Source organism: Pseudorasbora parva, chromosome 15, assembly GCF_024679245.1.
Source record: "Pseudorasbora parva isolate DD20220531a chromosome 15, ASM2467924v1, whole genome shotgun sequence".
NCBI classification, from domain to species: Eukaryota; Metazoa; Chordata; class Actinopteri; order Cypriniformes; family Gobionidae; genus Pseudorasbora; species Pseudorasbora parva.
Genome location: NC_090186.1, coordinates 34963686 through 34989577, shown reverse-complemented (window position 1 = coordinate 34989577; position 25892 = coordinate 34963686). Strand labels below are relative to the sequence as shown.

The 25892-nt window shown below is 39.2% G+C and overlaps 1 protein-coding gene and 1 long non-coding RNA gene across 8 annotated transcripts in view; one reads left to right on the top strand and one right to left on the bottom strand.

The window, feature by feature from the left end:
* LOC137041504 (uncharacterized) overlaps nt 1-25892 on the bottom strand; it is a 92115-nt gene that overhangs the window by 1430 nt on the left and 64793 nt on the right. The gene's annotated exons all lie outside the window — the stretch shown is intronic.
* The window catches only part of hivep2a (HIVEP zinc finger 2a), a 97681-nt gene that overhangs the window by 31559 nt on the left and 40230 nt on the right, over nt 1-25892 (top strand). The window contains exon 1 of one of the 7 annotated variants that reach the window (XM_067417882.1): nt 13272-13430. The exons of 5 other annotated variants lie outside the window; for them this stretch is intronic. The gene's annotated coding sequence lies outside the window, so the exon portion shown is untranslated. Of the gene's footprint in view, nt 1-13271; nt 13431-19677; nt 19909-25892 lie in introns of those variants that run through there. One more of the 7 variants, XM_067417886.1, reaches the window with a different exon arrangement.

The following is a 25892-nucleotide window of genomic DNA, read 5'->3' as shown; positions in this document are numbered from 1 at the left end:
ATGATTTGATATCTTTCCAAGCTTCAAAATGTTTTTTTTTTTTTTGTGTGGTCACAAGATAGATGGAAGATTACACAGCCGTTTAGCAGAACACATTTATTTAGCTGGATGACTTTCTGATCTTGGTTTCCTCTTCTTTGAGGGGTAGCCACCTGCTCAGTGGGACGACAGTGATGTCTGCTTTTCCTTGCTCAACATGTGGTGTGATGTAGGGTGGTTGAGAGGAGGTGTTGCTGGTGCACGCGCACTCTCACACATGCACACACCGTGCTGGGAAGGCTAAGGAAGTGTGAGCTGCCACAGTGTCAGGTCTCTGGTGCTCCCAGCAACCCACTCTGAATACACTCACAGCTTCCTGCCTGAGCTGACAATCTGCTCTCTTCTGACTGCTTGCGCGAGCATGTGTGTGCGTTTGTGCATGCAAGTGCATACACTGTGAAATTCTGTTCCTTTGAAATGTCAGGTGCACAGGCCTAATGCAAAACCGTGTTAGTCACAAGGCGTCTATCGGTTCCTTGGAAAGATTTTACTAGCCTTGAACGCTTTGGAGGAACAACATAAGAAAGTGACTTTACCATCTCTGTAAATTGCATCCTGCAAATACGACGTCCAAATGGTTTCGGAACCAAAATATCTCAACCCTTGCTCACTTTCTCCCTCCAGTCACCCTCTGGCCAAAACAAATTGTGTGGCAAAGCAGGAACATTTTAAGTGAGTCTCGAGGCGCTGTTCCTGGAGGACTGAATCTTGGCAGGGCTGTACCGGTAGCATGGCAGGAGGGGGGTTTCACTTTATCTCAATTCTGTCTGTTTCCTCATCCCATCTGTGAGCTTGGCAGCCTTGTTAAACTGACATTGCTAGTCTCCTATCTCACCTTCTAATTTTTGCCCTGCAGCCCATCCAAGAATTGCAAGTGCATCCGTTCTCCCGTGCTGCTGGTTTCCATGGCGTTGAGGAAACGTGGTCTGTGGTGGCATGCCAGTTTGATGTATACTGTGCACCAGTGCACTTCCTAAAGTACTGTACAGGGTTGTTGTTGTTGTTGTTGTTGTTGTTTTTTAATGGACTGTCCTCAATGTTGTTTGAAATAATAACTTTGTTGTTCATGATGTAAACACATCATGGTTTATGGCTGTTATCGATTACTCACCCTCATGTTGTTACTAACCTGGATGTGAAAAACAAAACATAACGTTTTTTTTCCAAATGTCTTTGTGTTAGAAAGATCATGCAGGGGATTAAATAATAGAAAACCTGTGGAAATATACTTTAATAATAATATTGCTTTATTTAAATTAAATATTTAATATTCACCTAAATTAACTAATTCATTACAAAATGATATAGAAAAAAACCCATCATAAAAATGATAATATAAATATATATTTATAATTATATGAGTACATAATAGAAACCTTCAATAAGCATAGGCTTTTGTAATTGTAGTCGCACCACTATGGAATGATGGATCATTTTTTATTTTATATTGAAGCAGCAGATTTCGAGGCTTGACACTGTATTTCTGACAATTTTTTTTGCTGAGGTTCCTTTCCATAAATATATGCAGGGGCCATCTGAGGGTTTCGTAGACAACATTTAACACTGTCACGGGCTGCCAGTTTGCAGCGTGGTGAGTAATGTTTTGTAGATACAGGGAGGGAATCAAGGGATGCAGGAAAAGTTTAGGACACAAAGCTTGGCTGCGTTTATCACAACTAGATGTGGCTCCCAATGAGACGCACGAAGCTGAACTTAGTGTTAATTTGCCCTAAATAGGTACGACGGTGTTCTGCCCAAGCCGCTTTGGGATTGTAGAGATGTACTTCATTCCCATTTGAGAGGGGAACTCCCAATTACTTTGGAGAGCCTTGCATTTTAATGTGTGATATATAACATGGTCTTGCTTTACATATGTTCAGTCTTGAATTTGCAAGGCCAGAGTAGATGGAAGAGAATCGTAGTCTGGATTTTACAAATATCCTGCTGAGAGAAGCACTTTATTGGCTTAGACTATCTGCTTTGTGTAAATACACCGCACTGGAAGCCCTGGCAGTGGCAGGGTGAATTGATTTTCTCTGGTGGGACAGACCCTGGATTTGTGTGCGGAGGAGTGACACAGCTGCACTTTTCTCTCTCTCTTTCTCTGTCACTATTCTGCATCAAGGCCACTTCCAACCCCAGTCCTTCCCCCTTTACTGTTTTCTACTGCCTCCCTCTCCTCACACTCTCTGCCGCTCCTACACTTTATCATGTTTTTTTTCCTTCTGACACTCAGTTTTTTCCCCTCTATCTCTGAATATATTGTCGCGTCTGGCTGTGAGTGTGCTTTAAGCACATGCTGCAACCTTGATAGATGTTCTCTCCCCCTCTCTCTCTCTCTCTCTCTCTCTCTCTCTCTCTCTCTCTCTCTCTCTCTCTCTCTCTCTCTCTCTCTCTCTCTCTCTCTCTCTCTCTCTCTCTCTCTCTTTCTCTCTCTCCTCCCCCCCCCCCCCCCTCTTGTCCTCCTCTATTTCTGCATCCTGGCTGTTGTAGGTCTGTATTTCTCTCCCCCAACGAGCTCAGGATCTTTCCCCTGTGTGATGTCAGATGCGGATCTGGGTGAGCGAATGGGCATCCGTTCATGTAGCTCTAGTTCTGCGGATGGGCTCTGGGAGAAACTAAATTTAGCAGCTCCTCGCTCTCTGTTGTGTTTGCCGTGCATGGCTTAATTAGCACACAGCATGGCAGAGTACGTCTTGGATGCATTATATAATATGTTATATAATTGAATGCATATTTCATGTTGAATGTTGGAGAAGGAGGCTCTTCGCAGTACCATCCTCTAGATGAAGATGAGTGCTAGTGTCAAGAAGAAAGTACAAGCTTATGTTCCATTTGGAGATACGAGGCAGCTTGAGAGGAAACTGCTGCTGTTATTAACCGGCAACATTGTATGTCAGTTCTGTCAAATCTGAGCTGGTAATCAAAAGGAAATAATTATCAAATATATTTAGCTTTAGCTTTAGTACAGTGACAATATATATATAAATTTGTGCTGTCAAATCAATTAATCTCAGTTAATCGCATCCAAAATAAAAGCTTGTGTTTAAATAATATACTGTGTGTGCACTGTTTATAATTATTTATATATATAAATACACACTTATTCATGTGTATATATTATGAAAAATGTGCATGTATATACTGTATGTATATTTATATAATCAATTATATATAAATATTTATATATAAATAGAATACATTTTTCTTAAATATATAAATGCATGTGTTGTATTTATATATGCATCATAATTATGCACAGTACACACAAACTTATTTTTGGATTTATCGCAATTAATCGATTTAACAGCACTAATTAAAATAGATTGATAGATTTAAAAAAATATATATATATCATAGTTCCTTAAATATCAGAGTTCCTTAAATATATCATTTGGTTCATGTAGAAACTAAAATCACTTTGGATTGTTTTATTGTATTATAATGGACTGATAAGCTAATGTAAAAAAATCTGATCTTCTGCTAACATAATAAAATCTGCAGCAAATGTGTTTTTGAAGTCATTGCATATTTGGCATCTTAGCATTGTTGTGCGTGATTAGCTTGTCAGAATCTGTCTATGAGAGATCAATTCAAGATGTTTTCTAGTACAACGTTCTTTGTAAACTAACAGGTCTTGTTGATTGTTGGAGTAATTGCTGAAAGCCTCAATGAGTCATTTCTTTTCCCAAAAGCGAAGAGGTTTACAGTAGATGTAAACAAGCTTATGGCATGGCACCAACTTACAAATATCTGACTGGAAACGGGCTGCAACATAATAACCCCTGAGGAGAGGAACATTTGTGTAGTTTACAACTGGAACGTTAAGTGTCATGACCTGGCCGTGATATGGTAATGTAACGTGAGTTAACACAGATACACCCAACTGAGTCATTTCTTCACAAAGTCTTACAAGGCAGATTTGATGGTTGTGTTTGTTTCCCACTGCAGGAAATGATCTTACAGCATGTTGAGGTTCGTTCTCTAAGTGCTAACTGATTGTGATGCAATGGCCGGAGAGGATAGTGGCACCTGGGGGGTGCTCGTATGGGGCGCTTGTGACCAGGCTACCGCAGTGTGAGTGGATCACATTTCCAGAGCGATAGATATACTGTTGCCCAGCTAATTGACAGAAATTCATTTATTTGTCCTCTCCAGCAAACTATTCATGTTCATTAACATCTCCGCTTAGCCTTTGAATAATTCCTCACACTAAAAATTGACTTTTTAAACACCTGTTCAGTCCTGACAGCTTTTATAACCACTGATCTTACTTTTTTACTAAAGTGGTATATTGGTGATATTTTTTATCTAAAAGAACAGAAATAGTTTTTTTTCCCTCACAATGCAGAGGTCACAATAGTGACATCTGCTTCTGTTACCGCTGATGTAAATTTAGAGAATGTGAGTGGCTCATACACTAACTCTAAGAATGTTCCAGTCTTTCAGGGACATCCACAGGACAGCCTACCATATTTTTAGAGTCCAACAATATGTCCAATGTGCCCTACTGTTCATCCAGGATCAAGGTCCAAGTTTAGACCTGCCGCACAGCAGGGTTGTGAGCCATTCAAAAGTGAATCGAGTGAATTACATTTAAATTCCTGGATTTTAATTGACTTTGACTTACTGTAGCAAACATGACTCAGAAGTGCAATTTTGGATGGATGGATGGATCGATAGATAGTTGAACAGAGCAGAAAAAAAAACTCTTTGTTGTGGAGTGTTTAAAGATTTGACTTTTATAATTTATTTCACTCGTATGCATGATTGTAAAATCTATTAAGAGTGAAAGTAGCCTAAATTCAGTCATGAAAATATGTTGAGCAAAACAGATTGCAATAAACTGCTATACAATCTAGAGTTTGATACACAAGCATTAAAAAGCCGCAATTGTATCATTCAGTGCGTTTAGCTTTTGTGCTTGACATTTATTTTTAATTTCTGTGTTGCTGAAACGTGTTGTCTGAGCAATTGAGTTTATTTTAGCTGCTAATGTTCTATTCACAGTAATTGTTCAGAAGTGGAAAAATATAATTTCTCAAATTACCCTCATCTGAGGTCCTTTTTCCATGCCCTGGTGGACTGCATCCGGTTTTGGGCGCTGAATAAGAGGTGGGCGGCATATACAAGCCCGAATCTGTTTGCTGTGCATTTTAATAGAAGTCTTGTTCTCTCATCGAGCAGGCGGCAGCGGGTGAGACACCTGCGCCGCAATGTGTTTTGGTTCGGGCAAGTGGAGGGGAATTGGATGCAACAGGGGGTCTTCTGTTTGGGAAGCCCCTGGTGTTCATTCCAGCTGATCTGACTCAGGGCCAGGGCTAAAATTGGTCGTGCTTGCCTGGGCGTTTTTTTGTAAACCAACACTGCGGACAAGGGGTCTCTTTTGGGGTGGCCTTGCCCCCTCCGTGCCTTGCCTCTTAACGCAACAGGTGCAGCGGGGCAACTTGAGCTTTGTGGAATGACAGACTGCTGAGAGAGCTGATCTGGGGAGTAGGCTCAGAGGGGTATTCGCTCCAGAAGGTTTCTTTCCCCTGGTTTTTTCCTTCGGGCAAAATTGGAGACAGCTGCCGGGGAGCGGCGCAGATAGGAAAACACGCTCCTGGGTTGCATAACAGGAGAAAGCAGGTCCCCGATGGTGCACGGAGTGTGAGCCACTGCCTTGCACTCCAGTGAGCAATTGTGCAGCCCTCGCTTGAGAGCCTGTTTGTTTTGGAATGGCTGCTGAGTGACTGTTTTCATCAGACTACACACGCAACCCCCTCAACTCCCACCGGGCCTCCTAGATCGGAGAATCACTCCTGCCGCGAGTCATGCCGGGGTTGAGAGGTCAAATGGAATACTGACATGAATTTGTTCTCAGTTAAACAAGGCCCGAAGTGAGATATCAGAAATCTGTGACCGTGACCTTGCAGTGTGTTGAATGAAAAGCTCATTTAATCTTGATTTCCATGAACCCTTGAGTTTGGAATGCAGTGTTTTAAAGGGGGCATGGATTGAGAAATCAACTTTCCTGTGAGCCTTTGATTTATAAAAGGCCATCTTAATATTAGAATATCCTGTAAGCTTCAGAGCTGAAAACAACCTTGTTAGTCAATGAAAAGCTTTTATTGACAGCTGGCTCAGCAAACGATCAATCTGTGAATGTGCTTCACTGTGACATCAGAGAGCAGTGAAACGCCTCCTTAACCGAAGAAGAACGCCTAATTTTGTAGCCGTACCCACAGGCTCAAAACCAGGATAGAAAATAGCCTATTACTTATTCACAAGCAGCAACATCCCGCAGTGTCTCTTGAAGCCAATAAGGAAGTGACTTAAACTGCAATTCCTCGACTTGCCACTAGGGACAGGCTCCAGAAGGGAGCAGAATCTCATTGAGCCCCATGTTAAAATGCTCAACTTTAGAGCAGAAAAAAAACATATTTACAGCCTGGTACAAATTATGGTTTTGGTCTATACGGCTAATTTTGCCCTTCATGATAACTGTGAGGGGGGTGAATTTTTTTAAAATAACTCATTAGTTTACATTTTATAAAGCCTTAAAGGGGTCATATAATGCCATTTTTATTCATGTTAATATGATTATTTAGTGTCTAAATGAAAACTTTGTAATATACTTTAATTAAAAATTCTCATTAGTATTGTAAGAAAACACAAATTTTACCTGTTCAATAAAAGCTCTGTTTTCACCAAGCCATTCTAGTGCATACAGCTTTAAATGAAGAATGACCCCGTCCCTCTGTTGTGTGTTGTGTGGGGCAAGGAGTGTTGCCATTAACAACAGAGGTGAAAGAACTGCTACACGAGTCTCTGAGGGGACAGATCATAGACCGTAAAAAAGATCAACTCTATCAATTTGAACCGGAGTCGGACCGGGACAAGATAACGGCTCCAACGAAATTCGACATTTAAGGCTAAACAGGATGTTTCTGAATGGTTGGTTAACGTAATGTCACTTTGATCTATCTTTATGTACGGGCAGGGTAATATTATCGCAAATGCTATGTGTTTACTGATGTATACGTTAGTTCATTGACATATTGATGTTACAGCTAATGCCAATAAAAACAATAAAAACTGTTACAACACGATTTATTTTTAGACAGTCACAGACACCGTTAGAAACCATCTACATAATTAAGCTTAGTGTTAACTTACCACATCCACGTTAACTTTAAAACCAGCATACACAGTTTGTAATAACACAATAACCATAAAATGTTACAACAGTATAAACGTGGGATTATGAATTATATTGAGAACATCATACATCGAAAGCATGCCGGAATTTAACTTAGCGTTACCCTGTAAACTTTAGCTGCAGTTCATCGTGAAGCGTTACAACTTCTTGTGGAGGGGCAGCATAAACACGAAGAGCTGGTACAGATCTTTATTCAGGAGCAGCTGAATTAAATGTTCTGATTTAGGAACATCATAATGACTGCTGTGTTCATTATTACACCCAAGCACAGAACACTACAATCGGCCAGCATCTCTACTTATACAATGGCGGACTGTAACGACCATAGACATCATATAGATTTGAACATATATGATGTCTACGGTAATGACGACAGCTTGCGCTCGCTCAGGGGGCGGGTCTGAGATGAAACGCTGCTTGTCAATCAACAGTCGTGGGAGGGGTGTCCGATCGTGTGACGTCACACAACGGTTCGATCTGAGACGGTAAAACACTTGATGGATTTTTATCATTATAGGATAATAGTTCATGACCCCTTTAAGGAAGATTAGCCTGAAAGGTGTATGATGCAAATCACAACATGTTTTTTTTTTTTAAAGCTGTTTTTAGAGTGCACAATTGTGATGAATGTGTATACTTGTACATGAGCGATGTGTACCAAATTGTCATCAGACGACGTATACAGTGAAATATCACGATGACAGCAGGGTTGCGTTTAAGTGTTGTTTTGTTAATGCACCACTCGTCTGGAAAAAGAGAGTACGCACGTGCACAGAGCTAAAAGGGCTTGAATGAAGCGTGTTTGGCTAAAGATTAAACTAGAGGATATAGCTCTGAAATATCATTACCTGAGATCCTGAGTGCTTGTAGTGTGATCCACAACTAGAAACAAGAAAATGGTGCTACCGTTCTGTCTCGCGGTCCGGTTGGAAACCATGGTCCGCCATTTGAATGTCATTAATTTTGTAAAAACTCTTGTAGCCTATAATTAGTTTGCCCTTTTTTTTTGAACAAAAAATTACTGAACTGCTTTGAATGTAATTATGAAATCATGTAGTTTTGAAAATACTCAGCTTTTGATTAAGATTAGATTATTTTTACACTATAAGTCATATGTACAACTGAATAAAAGAATGCATTTATTTCATTTTGGTTCATTGTGGCTGAATGATTGATTCATTTATTTTATATCCCAGATAATCTAGTCAATAAACGTATTTGTCTCATGATCACTCTGTATTTGAAGTTGAATGATCAATTCCTGTATGGAGGAACATTTTGTAGGTGATAGCGGTGATGTTTTGTGTTAATTGGATACTGCAGTGCTTTCGGTGCATTGTGCCTCAGTTCCATCTTCAGGTTAATCACTTCTGAATCTGCAAACCCCTCTGTACTGTTAACATGTTAACATGCTCTAATTGTGAGATTCATTTATGTGTGCGTAAGCTCTTGTTTTCAAGCAGTTGGCTGTGCCCTGTTCTCATGCGCTTGAGGGATCTGATGGAAAGTACTGTGCAGCGTTACAAATGAGACCCAGCACAGGTTGCCTCCCAATTTTCTCTGCTCTAGTTATCAACTATTGCATGATTTTCCCCATTTTTTTTTTGCATCTTTTCACAACCCAATATCTTCCAGTAAACGTGAACGAATGACTGCTAAAGTAAAACAAGCTCAAAAGTGATTTCAGGATGTACCCTGCTGATTGGGCTGCAAGTTATATACAATTGTACTCTCCCTTGACAAACACCACTGGAGGATTGATGGTTCCTAAAGGCACAAACTTCTGTTGTCAGCTATAGCATGGAAACAAAACATCCCTAATTTCCGTTCTAAACAGATGCTTTTTTATCACAGCTCCACAAATAGATTATGATGCAAACACATTGTTGTAGAGTTTATCTGTATTAAATAAATCCACTTTGATACAGTTAACAGAATTTTTCTTCCTTGTACACCTCCATGGTAAAACAATACTTTTAACAATACTGTATCAATTATTGATATTACATAAAAGTGTACTGGGAGAATTAAAGTTCCCAGTAAACATTGGTCCTGTAAAACAGAACAAAACAAATAACAAAAAAACAATATAATATTATAAAACATTATTAAAAACATCCTCAATATACACTGATCAGGCATAACATTGTGAGGGGAATGACACTGATTATCTCTTCAGCACGTCACCTCTTGGGTGGGATATATTAGGCAGCAAGTGAAAATTTTGTCCTCAAAGTTAATGTGTAAGAAACAGGAAAAAGGCAAGCATGAGGATTTGAATGTTTTTGACAAGCGCCAACTTTTGATGGCTATAGACGACTGGGTCTGTGAATCTCCAAAACTGCACCTCTGGGGTGTTACCAGTGACAGGGTCATGGGCGGACAAGGCTTACCACACACAAAAAATACATTTCGAAATATTTTTTTTTACTCGGACAAGTGAATAACTGTTTTACGTTCTGTGTGTGTGTGTGTGTGTGTGTGTGTTTTATCAGGCTTATCTATTCAATAATAGCAATGTAAAAAGGTTATTAGTCAGTTATTGAAATGCTTTATTTTCAAAAATGTCACCGATAAGAGTAAAATTACAAACAAAAAAAATGCTAATTCAAAGAAAAATTTCAGACGAACTTATTCATATGGTCTGTTTCAAAATTATTGTTTTATTATTGTTTACAGTGAATTATATTACAATAATAATAGTATATATTAAACAATATACTATATATATATATATATATATATATATATATATATATATATATATATATATATATATATATATATATATATATATATATATATATATATATATATATATATATATATATATATATATATATATATATATATATATATATAGGGTTTGTTTCTAATTCTGAAAAATTATTGATGCACAGCAAGTGGATATAAGTTGTGTGTCCTCAACTGAAAAGTCAAATTAAGAAATACTGCATGAAATCCCCTTAGGGAAGATGGTGATTGATTTTGCCCATAAGTACAATCCTGTACTTATGACACAGTTTGGAACAAATCTGTCTGATCTTGGAATTAATACATATAAATATACAAAAAACAGAGGTTATGTCTAGTATCTTGTTTCACAAGATGTCTAACTTCACAAAGTTCTCTGTGGTTACTGATGAAGTAATGATAATCCTAATAATACTCTAATCACAATATATCAGTGTCAAAAGGTTCAAAGGTTTAGTATGGTAACTGTAATCTCACTACAGTGGCAGTTGGACTGTGAGGTCACTTCTCAAGGTAGTTTGTACAATAGATTTGCCATTAACGTTAAAGAGGGAAAAATTCCATGAGAAGGGGAAAAATGAAGGCCAATGCCAGCTAGGGCTTTGTGAGGTAAGCAGAGTGCACTGTGGAGATGGGAGGATTCTTCAATTCCCTTGAGTCTCTCCCCTCATCACAGCCTGCTGATTAGAGGAGTGCTAGCAGCTTGGCAAAGGTCCACAGCCTCACCTCAGCCATTAAACTTGTTCATTCAGCACTAATGCCAGCTGAGATCTTGTTCCTGTCCTATTGTCCCTTGGCCACAGACCTGTCAGGCTACTTGCTTACTGAGGATGATGCAAAGAAACAGCCAGACGTCCATCCTGCCCTAGATCTTGTCCTAGACCGTTATCTCTTCTCTGACCATTACCGTGAACATGACAGGCCTGTACCTGTCTACACGGATGGCATTGCAGCCTTTTTTTTTTGCTCTCACGCTCAGCACATTGTGTTATAAGCAATGTCTTGGGTTAAGGGGCACCTACATGTAGACAGAATGTGAACTGACGCTGTTTTTAGATCAAGGGCAATCACATTCTGAGTAGTTAAATATTAATGAAACTTCACCTGCCTAGTTTAGCAAGAAATGCACTATTATGTGTTACTGCATTTAGTAGGAGTTTGTGTACATATGTACGCTTGTATGCATGTGGGCATAAGTAGATAAATAATTAATTTTTGTAACAAAACAGTGGAAAAGATGAAGCCTGTATTTCTCCACAGTAAGCATATGGCATTCTCGCTCAGTAAATCGCTCAGTAAAACAAAAAAAAAGATTAATTTAGATTAATAGATATTGATAGTGATATCTTGAAATCCTTTTCCATCTTTACAGCATGGGTTTGCAATATGTATTATTCTTTATTCAATGGCAACTCTGCAGGTAAAATAATCTTTACCATTCTAAAGTTTGGGGTCAGTACGATAAAAAAAATGAATAAAAAAAATTATACATTTATTCAGCAGGCGTACATTAAATTGATTAAAAGTGACAGTAAATAATTTTACATTGTTATAAAAAACTGTTTAGTTTAGGTTACAATTCTAATTTTGTACATTTTTATAAATTTTATAAATTGCATGTAATTACTATTTATATGGCTAAGAACTGTTGCATTTATTTGGTGTAAATATAGAATATATCACTATTTTCACTTAGTAAATAGAATCTACAGCTATTTGCACCTAGTGTAAATAGCATCTATCCCTATTTGCACTTGGGGTAAATAGCAAATAGCCGCTGCCATATTATATCATATTGATGTTTACAATGTCCCGTGACCTTAAAACTATTAAAAAGGTAGCTTTGCGAGAGTCAGACCATGAAAGATAGTAACTAACAACCCATAAAAGTGGGTGTGTCACTAGTATTTTATTTTATTAAGTTGTTTAAAAAGCTAAATGCCTTAAAAGCTTAATTTTACTGTATATACTATGCGTTTTTAAATGCATAATTTTTTAATTAAAAGTAATTTGACAAATCAGACTCAATCAAAAACAGTCCAACACATTTTAATGTGGTGCCCCATAGGATATCTAATGGTAGCTAAACCAAGAGAGTGTCTTACAGAGAGACTTGTTCAGACAGTGAGTGTGGACCTTCAGGGAACTGGTTTTGGTCCTTTTAGTGTTTGTTTTATTTTATTCTCTGCATCTCTGAGTGGGCGATTTCATGGGGGATACTGATTCCCAGTTGACCAGATTCTCAGTTAGTCACTGAATAGCTCTCCAGAGGTCAGACCTGGTCAAATATATTTAGCTGTGTAAATTGGATTCTGTGGTAAGGGCAAAAGTCTACTGAATAGCTGTGTATGTTTAGTTCACAGATGTGATTAACTGATTCATCTATGGGATAACCAGGATGGTCGTTATCATGGTGACTCTGACAGCTTGATGTCATCCTGCAGGTTGAGTAAATGCTCCCTGGAACAGCGCCGCAGCTGTGGGCCAATGTGGCCATAACTCTTGAGCCGACAGCTCATTCAGGTGACCCTCAGAAGGGCTGCATTGCTGTCATTCTTGACACAGAGTGGTTGAGGTAAATATATTAGCATAAGTTTGAATTAATCTTCTCTGTGGTGAAGGGGATGGCCGGAAGTCTCTGCTCAGAAGCCTGGTTCCCCCATAAAATCCTCTCTCTTCGGGATTGTCGCAGTGCACACCTGTCCAATGTCACCGTTTGTTTTTACAGTGAAATACCCCTTGCTAAATGCATAGACGCTCGCAGACTCACAATTACATGCCATGATCTAAACGCTAATCGTATCAGGGTCTAGGCCTGGCTGAGAGTGATCGGTGAAAGCACATCTATAAAGGGATTTTGTAAGAATTAGCCTGATGAGCTATTTATAGCACTGCGGGTGGTGGGGAGGGAGGGGTGAGTGGAGATACCGTGTTGTTATACACCACACTCTGTGGACAATCCCAGGGTCAAAGGCACCGAGACCAGACTGCAATTAAATGGCTGTCCGATAAGACCCAAGAGTCATTGCGCACAAATGCAAGCTAAAGTTCAAGAAGTTATCTGTGATTTTTCATGGAGCACTTTATCCCATCTATTTGTGTTCATGTCATGGTTTTTTAAAGATTTAAAAGGCACCAAAACAGCGCAGAAGAGCAGGCGCTGCGAAAGTACCTCTCAGCGTAGTCTGTTGTATAATCCCTCTAGGGGCCCCAGTGCTATTTTTGTTCCTGGATATGCGTCACGACTGGGTATTTTCTCTGGTGACTAGCTTACATCAGTAGGTCTCCTAGTATACGCTCTATCAGCGAGAGCCTTCTGATTGATGGGAGTTTCGGCTGGGGCTGGCTGGCGTTTAATTCCTGGTCTCCCAGAATGGACAAGGAGAATTTGAGATCGGCGGAATGTTGTGGATGACCGAGGACCTTGAGAAGCCAGGTTGGTTTACAAATCCATTTTTCCACTTCTCGTGTTGTCTCTGCCAGTGTACCTAGCGTTGGTCAGAGAGGTGATATCCCCGTCTGCGCTTGTAAACTGACAGGGGGCTGATGCGAGGTACGGCAGCAGAGGAGCGTGCGTTAGCTGTTTATCTGTGGGTTGCAGCAAGCTGTCAGTGACAGAGTCTCTGCTACTTGATTTCCCCGTACAGCTCGCATGCTGCCGTAACATTAACACAGGGTAATAACCTTGCATTTGTTAGGAATCCTTTTCCGGTACATGTCCCTTTCTTTTCACATTCTCTCCCTGCGTTTATTCTCTCCTGGCAGTGCACTTGATGTTATGCTGTGGATAGTACATTTAGACGTCCAATATACTGATGCAGCCTTAGCGTCTGTGTGCAGTGGAATGTCAGTTCCCTTCTCTGTTGAGGGACACCCCTCACATACCCAAGCAAATTCCCCCTGGGTTCACATGCCTCGTGTCATCCATCAATTGCACCAGGAATTATTAAAAAATGCCTGTTCGCATCTCATCTGTCTCTGGATATGCTAACCCCCACATACAGCTGTCTGCCTTATCAGCATGGCATAATTCATTACGTGAGGGAAGGCTCCGGCGATAATGCAGGGGAACACCATGCAGACACCAGGCGAATGTCACAGGCGCATCTATCCCAGTCTTAGTTAAACGTCACAAGTTTAAAGATGCAGCGATTTCTTTCGCATAGAGCACACACTAATATGCATGTACCATCTAAGTTCCATTCAGAAATGCTTGGCGTTTTTAACGGTGACCTTGAGATGCAGGAGCGCACATCCTCCTCCTTTTCTTCCATCAACCTCCTCCTGTTGTATGTCTGCTTGTGTAGAGAAAGAATTGTAATAGTCTGTCTGATAGCAGTGGAATGATCCTCCTTGCCAAGTGTGCTAAAGCATTTTCCATTCACAAATACTCCACGCTTTGGATTCGTCTGTTATAATGTAGTCCGGAGAGGTGTCTCTGTTACAGGAACAGTTTGACGTACATCAAGGAATATCGAGCATTTTTTGTGTACAGATTGGTTTGTTGTTTGTTTGGGGTTTCCACTTTTCCCTTGGGTCCTGAACATCTAAAGTGTGTCGGCGGAGGAAGCTTGCCGTGGCCGATCTTTTTGACCTGCCGGCGTGAGGGAAAGCAATTAATGACCGGCTCGTGAGCATGAGAGTAATGCAGTGTTAGCCACCACTGCACTCACGGGATTACAGCAGACCCTTGTGCACAACAACCCGATACAGACCCCACTTTATCAATTGCTCTGTCTTGGCAGTGAGACAGGAAGTAATTGTGTCCAGGTTTGGGCACTGCATTCTTTACTGCTTGTTTTCTGCTTGCCATTATTTGATTTGCTCAAAGTCTTGTTTTTCTGGATTTGTGTGTGTGTCACACATAACAGATCTATGCACACAGAAGCCTTTGAAATGGTCTACTAGTTTGTTTTCACAATTTATTGATAAATTTTAATGGAAATCCCGGTATATTAAAATTATTTTAAGCAATCGTTCACTTAAAAAGACATTCCAAACGAGTATGACTTTTTGTGGAACACAAAGGGGGGAATTTTTAATAATGTGCTCTTTTTCATATCATTTAATTAAATTGGACTGAAGATTTCAAGATTTAATGCAAAAGAACCATAAATGTGGTCCATATGATTCAGCAGAACAGTCTTCTGAAGACGTTTGATAAATTTGTATGAGAAACTTACTAATCAGTATTTTTTTTTGTTATATGTTTAGTTTTCCTTCTAATTTTAGTTAAATTAATTCTTTTTTTTTTTTTTTAGTTTTTTAGTATTTCTGTTTAGCTTTAATTAAGATCTTTTTATTTCAGTTTTACTGTAGTTTTAGTAATTGTAGTACTTCAACTTTAAACTATTTCAGCTAGTTGCCAAGGCAGTATTTATATTTTTGTAACTTTTTCACCTAATATTTATATTTAACAACACTGATTGTTCACAGGTCGTACATCAGTACTTCTCTTAAGAAAAGGCAAAGGTGAGCTAGGGCAGATAACAACCAAACCTGTTAATCATGCAAATGCTTTAGCGTTACTATGGCTTTAGAAAACTCAGAACTTATTTATACTTGTACACCATACTTATATGGTGCTTATTGTTTTTTTCTTTTCTGGAGCGTCAAAGCTCCGGTCCCAATTTATTGTAACTGAAAGGAAAGGAGCGAACAGTGCACTATTCAGAATTCTTTGTATTTGTGTCCTTTGCATTTTTATAGAAGAAATAAAGTAATTTAGATTTGCAATGGCAGGGCTCGACATAAATCCACTTGTCCCGGACAAGCGTTATTTGAAGGGACAAGTGAAAAATAATTTTACTTGCCCAACGGACACGAGCCTGATTAAAACAAAAAATAACTAGCGAATCACAAAAATGATTTTGCATTAATTTAGTGTAAGTGGCGATCGATAGTGGTGGATAATAATATATGATGAACTGACGATAATGAGGTCTAGCTGTTGACACTCGTGCAGCCTCTCGAGGAGAAATTACAACACTAGAGCGTTTAAGCGGTTTCCTGAATACCATCACGAGTCACGACTGAAAGTGACACTGCTTTCATATGACAGTTTCACAAACAATTAATTAACATTCACTTACATTTACATTCAATTACAAGTCACTTACATTTTAGATGCTATATTGAGTGCTTTTGTTTGATTTAAGCAGCGAAAATCGTTCACACACAGCAGAACCGTAGCGTCTCACAGCAACAAGTGTGTTACTGAACGATTTAGTGTTTGAATGAACGACTCAATGGCTGACTCATTACGACAGCCACCTGCTGCCACCTACTGGAGGCTTAGTTTCATGTGTTAACATACTTTCCAACATTTCTTATGTGTCTATTCAAAACTACAAATCTCAAAACATTATTTAATTCCGTTGTCATTTTTCAGTGTAAATTATTTAATTTTATTGTTAACAGCCCTTATAGTGTCTTAATTTAATTTAATGTATTGATCAAATTTAACAATATAAAATTAAACATGAAGCATAGCCTATATTTAATAAGATTAAGGTGGAAATGCCCTTTATAAAAGGTAAAATATCACAAATTTGAAATGATTCAATAAAAAAATTAAAATTCACAAATATGCATATGTAAATATGTCAAAGCTGATTGAGCACTGGTGAGAATATTGCTTCAGAATAAATTATAGTTACAACACACACACACACACACACACACGGTCGACACAGGTAGTTTTTTGCCTCTTACCCTGATTTTGCACTGCATATAAACGCATTACTGAAGATACTTTCTGTCGGTTTACTGAAGTGCGCAAGTGTGATAGGTGACAAAAACGCAAACTTAGAGCAGATTTAAATGCATCCAGACAGAGCGAGCTAGCGTTTTACATGAAATAAGGACATAAATTACAAACGCACTCTTTTAAAACCCAGAAAATTTAAACTGTGCTCTTATCTCATGCAGCAGAAGTAGAAGAGGTTCAGTCAAAACACTGGATCTGTAACTGCATGAGGGATAATATGAGCCGTAAATCAAAAAAGCATACTTTATTTAACATCACAACTGATGTAACATTTGGAATAGTCAAGGGGGTCACACACCGGACGCAAAGCTCAGGCCTTAGGTATCTCACACTGGACTCGCACATTATATACGTGCAAGCTCAATTTTGAATCAACTTCTGACAGAAGAGCTGCATGATGAGTGTATCTTGTAGCACAGGGTGAAATCAGTATGTACATTAACGATTTGAGGGAAATATAATATACATTTAATATAAAACCTTGAAATGGCGCTCTGTGGTGCAGCAGGATTTTCAACAACTTCCTGAGTCGCCGCGGACAGGCACCAAATGCCGCCACCGGTGTGCGTACACTCATTGAAAACAATGTGTTCGAATTTTAAAAATGTGGCGCGGTGCCAAGCGCCGCTGAGCTTCGCGTCCGGTGTGATAGATACGGACATTATTATTTTTAACGTCACTACAAGGAAATAACCTGGTTTATTGATAAAGTCATGTAAACGCGGTTTACTTGCATTGTCAGTTTACTGGTTTGCATGTAAACGGAGAAAACTGATTATTTCAATAAGCTGACTTTTTTTTAGTTATCAGCTTACTGGTGTGCATGTAAACGCTCTCAAAGTGAACTTTCTTTAAAAACGTGAAAATGCTAGATAAACATTTTACCAGCCATCGAGATTCTTTAATCCTTCAGAGAGCACAACTAGCTTCATTCACCATCTGACCTTGTCTTCCTTTGTGTGTTCTGCAGTGTTCCTGCATTTGCTGTCTTTGTACACTTCCTCTTTTCAGAGTTTACTTGAATGAAACTATTTCTCTGCCGAAAGGCTTGCCACTCATTTTCACACATTAGTATGCATTTTCCTCATAATCATGACACATTTTCATTCCCTTTCCAGGCAGAAGTGGATGTTTTGCATCTTCGCATGCTGATTAGAATCAGACGTTTACAGTTAAGGACCTGATTTCTTAGGAGTGTAGAAAATAGCGTTTTGAGGATAAATTCCACCATTCAGTGGCTAAGCTAAAAGCAGCTCGATTTGGAAATGAATAGAGAACCATAGAGTACAGATGGCAGGAGGGGGCCACCTGTACACCTGAGAGGCATGCTCCTCTATGACCTTGCTCCATGGTGCTCCTCCCTCTGATGAAGAGGAGTGAAAGAGACAATCAGCACATCCACACTCACTCCCACATGATTTCCTTTTTTTCCCAAGAATCTCTGTGCTGACACAGAGGTCCCTTTTTGTCATGTGTTGACAAAATAGCTTATAGCATTTTGTTGTCTCCTGACAACGGGTTTGGCATCTGCAGTCTTGAATGATTCTGTAGTGACCATCGGTGCATTCAGTTAAAAGTCAAGAGTCAAGACTGCTACCTGAGCAGCATTAGAGAGAGGCACAGGAGAGAGGCAGCGTGTCCATGGTGACACTACTGGCATTCTGCCCCTATTAACTTCTCTGACCTTTGTGTGAGTAAATGCGGCTATTCTATGAATTAATTATGCTGACGTGTATGGTTTGCATATTTCGTGGCTGCTTCCTGTGTTCAGTATTCATTCATTTCTATTTGGTTAATTATTTTCTTGATTATTTATGTTTTAATGCATCAATTTTATTGTATATTATTGTTAAGTATACCTGAAAGTCACAACCATTGACCCATTTTTATTTATTTATTTTACCAAAGCTGAAGTGTACCGCTGCTATTTTCTGTTGCTTTAATATTTTAGAATTATTTCTCCCTGTATATTCTATTAGTTTATCACAGTGAGAACATCTGTTCCAAAAAATCTGTTCAAATTAAATATTTATTTTATATTTATATTTTGTACAGTAGCTGTATTAATATAAGAATAATATTTTATAATATTTACATGTCATTTTATTGAATTTTTATACAGTAGCTAAAAGACAGATGGCCCATATAAATAATATTTTTATTTTGACCAAAGCTGTCAGTAATCAAAACATTGCTAAATGTACAGCTGCCGTAATGAGAAACCACAGATGAGCAACTAGAGGGCGAATGCAGCAGGGTTCGATCGAAGCAGCATGGGCAGGTTTTCATAATGAATGCTTAGGCTTTCATTCAAACCTACTCTAGCTGTGCCTCGTGACGCAAATGTCACTGATCCGAGTGCCAGAAGAGTGTGGAGGTGTGTGGATGGAGGTTGGACATACCCTGACTGCGTCCCCTCTCTGTGTCTGTGGCCTAGGCTCCGACTGGGCTAAGCTCTCCATACCTTCTGTTCGGCCGTGGCCAATGCCAGATCTGTAGCAAACAGTGAGACCTGGATGCCCAACCTGAGCCAAATGGGCAAGCACTCAGTGACTCACACTTCAGCGAGAGAGAGCAAGTGGAAAAGATGGGATCAAATGTTGACATTCAAAATAACAAGTTGTTTTTAACATTATTTGTGATCTCCTGACTGGCTGACCAGATGATTGTATAGTTATTTATGCTGTGAATGGCTTTGAATGCATAATGTGAGCACAAGCAAAACAGTTTAGAGTGGGCAGGAAGTTCAGTCATGCTGACCCCTTGGCTTATAGCATGCTAATGTAGATTTCAGTGTTTCAGTGTGTTCTGTGTACTGCCGGCGGCATTTTTTTTTTTTTGTATGTGTATATGTTTGTGTGCATCATACTGTATGTGTGTGTGCAGGCATTGCAATGGCCAGGCCCAGTGTGTGGGCTGAACTCAGGAAGTGGGCAGGCAGGCATGTGGCCCTCCGCCACTTGGGCCCCAGGGTTCCTATCACAGATGGCCCACTGACATGAGCCCAGGCCTGGGGTCAGCTAAGACATCATATGGCGAGAAAGAGAGAGCGAGACTCATGACATTCTCAGGCCGAAAGGATGAAAAGACAACAGCGCGAGACTCTCTGATGAAAGACGCACAAAGACACTTTACCTTGGTTCAGGTGAGGCGGCTCGTAGGGTTGACGAATTTGAGCGAGATTTTGAAAAATGGAGAGTGGAGAGGCAGAGCTGAGAGAGATGCTTGAGAACAGCCAGGAAAATTGTGGGTTTATTCCATGAAATCACAGGTGAGACCACCTGTCTCTACTGGCCTGAATCAACAACATTCCATGCAGCTTTAACGCCAGAAAATCAGTTATCTACGATCGAGATTCACATAAAAGCAATTTACGATCCAGATCTATCCCAGGTACTGGTTTGATAGCATATATTCAATGACTTTTATTGTACAGGCATAAATTCATCAGACAACCTTGCCTGAACCCATCTTTACGGCATGGTTTAAAGGTAAATGTTTGAAGTTGAACATCATATGCTTTTCTTTTCTTTTTTAATTAGGGTCTTTTTTTATCTTCTTATTTCAAACAGCCTTGTCAGACATATCATATATTTTTTTCCATCTCTTTTTCTCACCCAGACTCCCTTTGCTCTCTGAGAGTCTGTGGCCTCCATTATTAATGTTGGAAAAAATCCGGCTTTACACACCAGGCTGGTGGACTGCATTGTACCCTATAAAACATATCATCCAGCATATGAGTCACTCTCGGCTGGACGCAAGATTTTATAGGCAATTGTTTCAACAAATCCTGTTTTTGGAGGGCAAGCATATGTTGCATTTCAGTTGCTGGTTTTATCTTTATTATACTATATTAGAATTAATTAATATTGAAGGTGCTCTAAGTAACGAGTGAGTACATTATGAATCCATCTTCTAATGTAAGGGTTTATTTGTAGACAGTTTTTGACCAGGTGGGACGACAACCGCTGCAGGGTATCCTAGGACCCGTGTGACTTGTCATAGACATAAATAAAGAGAAGTAGCTCTGGCTACAATGTTCTTCCGCAAGACGCATGCAGACAGACACACTATATATATATATATATATATATATATATATATATAGGAACACCTGTTCAATTTCTCATTAATGCAATTATCTAATTAACCAATCACATGGCAGTTGCTTCAATGCATTTAGGGGTGTGGTCCTGGTCAAGGCAATCTCCTGAACTCCTAACTGAATGTCAGAATGGGAAAGAACGATGATTTTAAGCAAAATTTAAGCAATTTTGAGCGTGGCGTAGTTGTTGGCAGCTGATAGAAGAGCAACTTTGACTGAAATAACCACTCGTTACAACTGAGGTATGCAGCAAAGCATTTGTTAAGCCACCACATGCACAACGTGGAGGCAGATGGGCTACAACAGCAGAAGACCCCACCGGGTACCACATATCTCCACTGCAAATAGGAAAAAGAGGCTACAATTTGCACGAGGTCACCAAAATTGGACAGTTGAAGACTGGAAAAATGTTGTCTGGTCTGATGAGTCTCGATTTCTGTTGAGACATTCAGGTGGTAAAGTCAGAATTTGGCATAAACAGAATGAGAACATGGATCCATCATGCCTTGTTACCACTGTGCAGGCTGGTGGTGGTGGTGGTGTAATGGCGTGCGGGATGTTTTCTTGGCACACTTTAGGTCCTGTGTTGCCAATTGGGCATCACTTAAATGCCATGGCCTACCTGAGCACTGTTTTTGACCATGTCCATCCCTTTATGACCACCTCTGATGGCTACTTCCAGCAGGATAATGCACCATGTCACAAAAAAATGTTAGAGGACGATGCTGGTAATGCATCATCTATCTTTGTCTGACACAGAGATACAAGATCTCTGTGCCATTGGGAGACAGCGTGTGACACATCCTATAGGAATCATACAGAGGTTATAGAAGAGGATAGAATCAGATTAATGGAGAAAGGAATGTTCTAATGGAACCCACCTGAATCTTCAACCACTAAAGAGAAGAGAGCAGCTGATGTTTATTCAGCCTACTGACGCGCTGACACAGAGGCAAGGTGAGGGCCTCACTTATATTTTTAGCCTGTGAATGCAAGGAGCCATGAATTGAGTCAGAGGGAAGAATAGACAGAAAAGAAATGGAAGGAAACAGGAAAAAAAAAATTTGCAGGCAGATGGAGAGGCAGCAGCCGTGGGTTGCTGTGACTGAGATTGTGCTGCTCTATTTAAAAACCACAGGAGTTTGTTAATGCTGCCGTGGGGTACATGTTATGTGTGTGGAGATGGAGAGACAGGAGTGTGTAAGTAAGTGGGAGGACACAGGGTAAGAAATAGAAAGACTGCCGCTAGCATTGCAGCCCCCATTACAGTGCAACACAGATCTGGCCACATACTGCTGTGGGCACGACACTTATCTATAAACGTTGTAGCATGACCATTTACAGTTTAACATCCCTGTCTTTTGACCCCTGTTCTTGGTGAGCATTGAATTGATTGATTTTTTTTTTTTTTTTTTTTTTTTTTTTTTACATCAGTATTCACTTTAGGATCAACTAGGTTTATTTTGATAGCAGAATTTACAGCCATTACTCCAGTCTTCAGTTTCACATGATCCTTCAGAAATCATTGTAATGCTGATTTGGTGAAACATTTTTCCTTCTTATTATAAATGTTGTGGAAATTGTGAGGGAATTTCTCAGTTCTCTGAGAAATAAAAAGTCGAAAGAAGAGCATTTATTTAAACTAGTTTATAGTAAATAGTCTTTACTGCAACTTTTGATAATGAACATGAACTTATTTCATGTGTCCTTGCTAAATAAAAGTATAAATTTCTTTAAAAACCTACCTTACTACTTTTGAATGGTGGTTTTGTTGAAGTAAACAGTAATTCACAAAATATAAAATACAAATTTATTAAAAAATAACTTAACTTGAACTGAAATTATCCCAGGAATAAGAACATTGTTGAATGATTGTAACAGAGAGAGCCAATCCCCATATGCCCGCTGTGCTGAGTGTGGTTCACGTTGTTCTTCTCTCATTGCCAGTTAAGGGAGATTGCTCTGTGATACAGAGGAGAGGAGACTGCCATTTGTTCCATCTGTGTACAGTCACACCAAACAAAAGCTGAGCAGGAAGCCTTTCACCAATGCAAGTAACTAGATCTTTATTTGGTTTCTGTCTGCATTGGTCATCCGTGGAGATGGCTGTAGCTGCCCAGGTTGGAAATAATGCGTCCTTGGAGAACATGGGTATCAGTTTTTGGCTTTACTATTGGACTGTATTAATACAGCAGTTTGGTGGAGGCAGTCATTGGTTGCATCAGTCAGGATGTGGCCTTAAAGAATGAATCCTCAGCTGCCATTAGACTGGAGTAATGAGGCTAAAAATTCAGCTTTGACGTCACAGGAATACATTTAATTTTAAAACAATGTTTTTACCATATTTCGTCAAATAAATGTAGCCTTGGTTAGCGTGAAGAGGCTTCTTTCCAAAATGTTTTGGAAATGTCTTTTCAAAGATCTTACCGTCTCCAAACTTGGTAGTTTGTATATCTTTAAATTGTCTAGACTTGATTCGGTCTGCATGTTCACAAATGAAAATGCCTTACAGTGTTCCAAGTCCATTATAAATTTTGCAGTGTATATACTGAAACTCTGTCGGTGTGGATGCCTGTGGGGATATCCCGTCAGCAGGTAGACATAAACACACCAAGAGATCCTCACACACTCAGACTCCAGCATATGCAGGGCACGCATGTCTGGCCCATGGAGAGGGAGGAATGTGGAAAACCTTGTAATGCACCTCTGATTTTTCCACTCCTGCTGCGTACACATCCCATTATCAGTTTTATAAGAACGCTGGAAATTCCTCCGTTGAGGTGGCTCCAGCACACAGATGCGCTGGGCGGCACGGCCACTACATTCCTGACTGGGGGGCCTTTTTCCGAGACAACTTAGGGTGGCCCCTTCATGGCTCGTTTAATGGTGGTATAAAAAACTGGTATGCTCCTTTTCCCCACTTCTCGAGTCATCAGCATGCAACGCAACACCACATAATATGTGTATATAGTTGCTTGCATGCATGTTTTTGTGCGTGCGATATACTGTGACCTCATGAGCTGGCAGGTCAGGCAGTCATTCGCTCAGCGTTTGTTGATCCAAAAGTAATTAAATGCCAGTTTAGTGTTTTTAGCGATGGAAAATTTTAAAGGAACTGTTGATAGATTTCTAATGTGACATGGAATATGACTGGTTGTATAATATGCAGGGTGGACAAAGGATTTCCAAGCCAGACTTCAGTTTGAATGTTATTTCATTCTTGTTAGTGCTTGAAATGGGTGGATTTATGGTTGTCAGAACATATTTTGACAAGAATGATGCCAGATCACATCTTGTAGATGCAATACAGATAGCACACTGCATAATGTAATGCAGCAATACCAGTTCTTACCTTCTAGAAGTTATATGATTGTATTATCTGCGTCAGTTATATAAATACACACAAAGTTCACATACAGTGCATTGGATATTGAATCAGGCTTATTCATCAAATAAATGATCGTGTCTGGAATTCATAGAGCAGTCTATTTTACACAGTAACAATGGTATTTGGGATTTTTCCCCCTTTGAAATCCGTATTAAAACACTCGGAATGTGTGACGCCTTCGACTACGTCTGAGATTCTTTAACAGATTTGACATCACATTTCACTACAACTCCACAATAGAGGGTAAATGAACGGCTAATCTGGGTTAAAATAGGATCAGCCTGGTTTTGCTTGAAGTGTTACAATCCATTTTTGGTATTATTTGGGTGTTCTGTTCTAAATTTACCTCAGACAACTTCTTTTAGATTATAGCACCATGTGTTAATCAGGTGCAGCTGTGACGTGGCATCTTTCTAAAAACATCATAGATAGGCTAGTATTTTGGTAACCTTTCTATATTAATCTAAACCTACATCTTAGTCAGGTGCTGCAGTGACTTGGCAGTTTAGAGTTTTCATTGTGACAGAATGCGTTAATTAGATGTTCCTTCCTATATTTCCCCCAGCACTATTATTCTAAAGATGACTTTAGCAGTTTTGATTGACTACTTACTGACAACAGGTGAATGAAACCCAAAAGAGATGCTAGACAGACTTTGACTAGTGGCATTAAGTACAATGATGCATATCTCATGGAATCCTGGGGAAATTAATTATTTATGTACTAAATTATTTATTGGCTGATATTAGACATTCGTTTAATATATCAATATGGGTGGTGTATTGTGCATGAATTGTTTAACCCATTTTTAACATTTAGATTACATTTGCCATCCTCTATCTCCAACTTAAAGTTCTTTCTTTTTTAAAAATCAAATAATTAAATACATCTATTGTATTGTAAATTATAATGTTGTGATGCCTAAAATATTTGTGGCATTAACAAATATGGATTTGAATTGTTGTATTTTCTTATACAAAATATTTTTTTATATAAATACTTTTTCTAAAAAATATTTATAATCATTTTATGTATGTGTACTTACAATACTATAGTTCAATTTAAGTCAGATTCATCATTTGTAGAACTAATAGTGTGCACAGCAAAAGCAAATTTAATTATTTGCGTAAGGAGAGTATAGACAAAGTTAATGCCGGCCAGTGTGATATTCGCCTCCCTTCGCTCAAGTTGAAGCATTTCAACTCGAGCAGGAAATTCACATGACACGTTGACATCCAGGTGCAGTTCCTGGAGTAGATGGTGGAATTTGCGAGTTGTGTGTGCCTCTGGATGGTGCTGTGAACCCAGACACATCTGCGTTTGGCTTTCCAAATATTTGTGACTGTCACAACAGGTACAGAGCAGCAATAGTAGTCATCTCCAAAAGGGTTAATAATGGGAAAAATGGATGAAAGATGTTGTTTTTGTTGACATGCGTGAAGACACTCGTTGTGTGAAAAACAAGCAATCCAGTGAGTAATCTAGTGAGTAACGTGATGCAAATTCACTTTACTTTTGGTGTGCGCACACCATAACAGACCTGGATAATATGACTAGCTTGGCTTCATCCAGCACGTATACATGACATGTTAATTGGATGACATTTGGTCTCAACGATAATAAAGACTAACTCAAT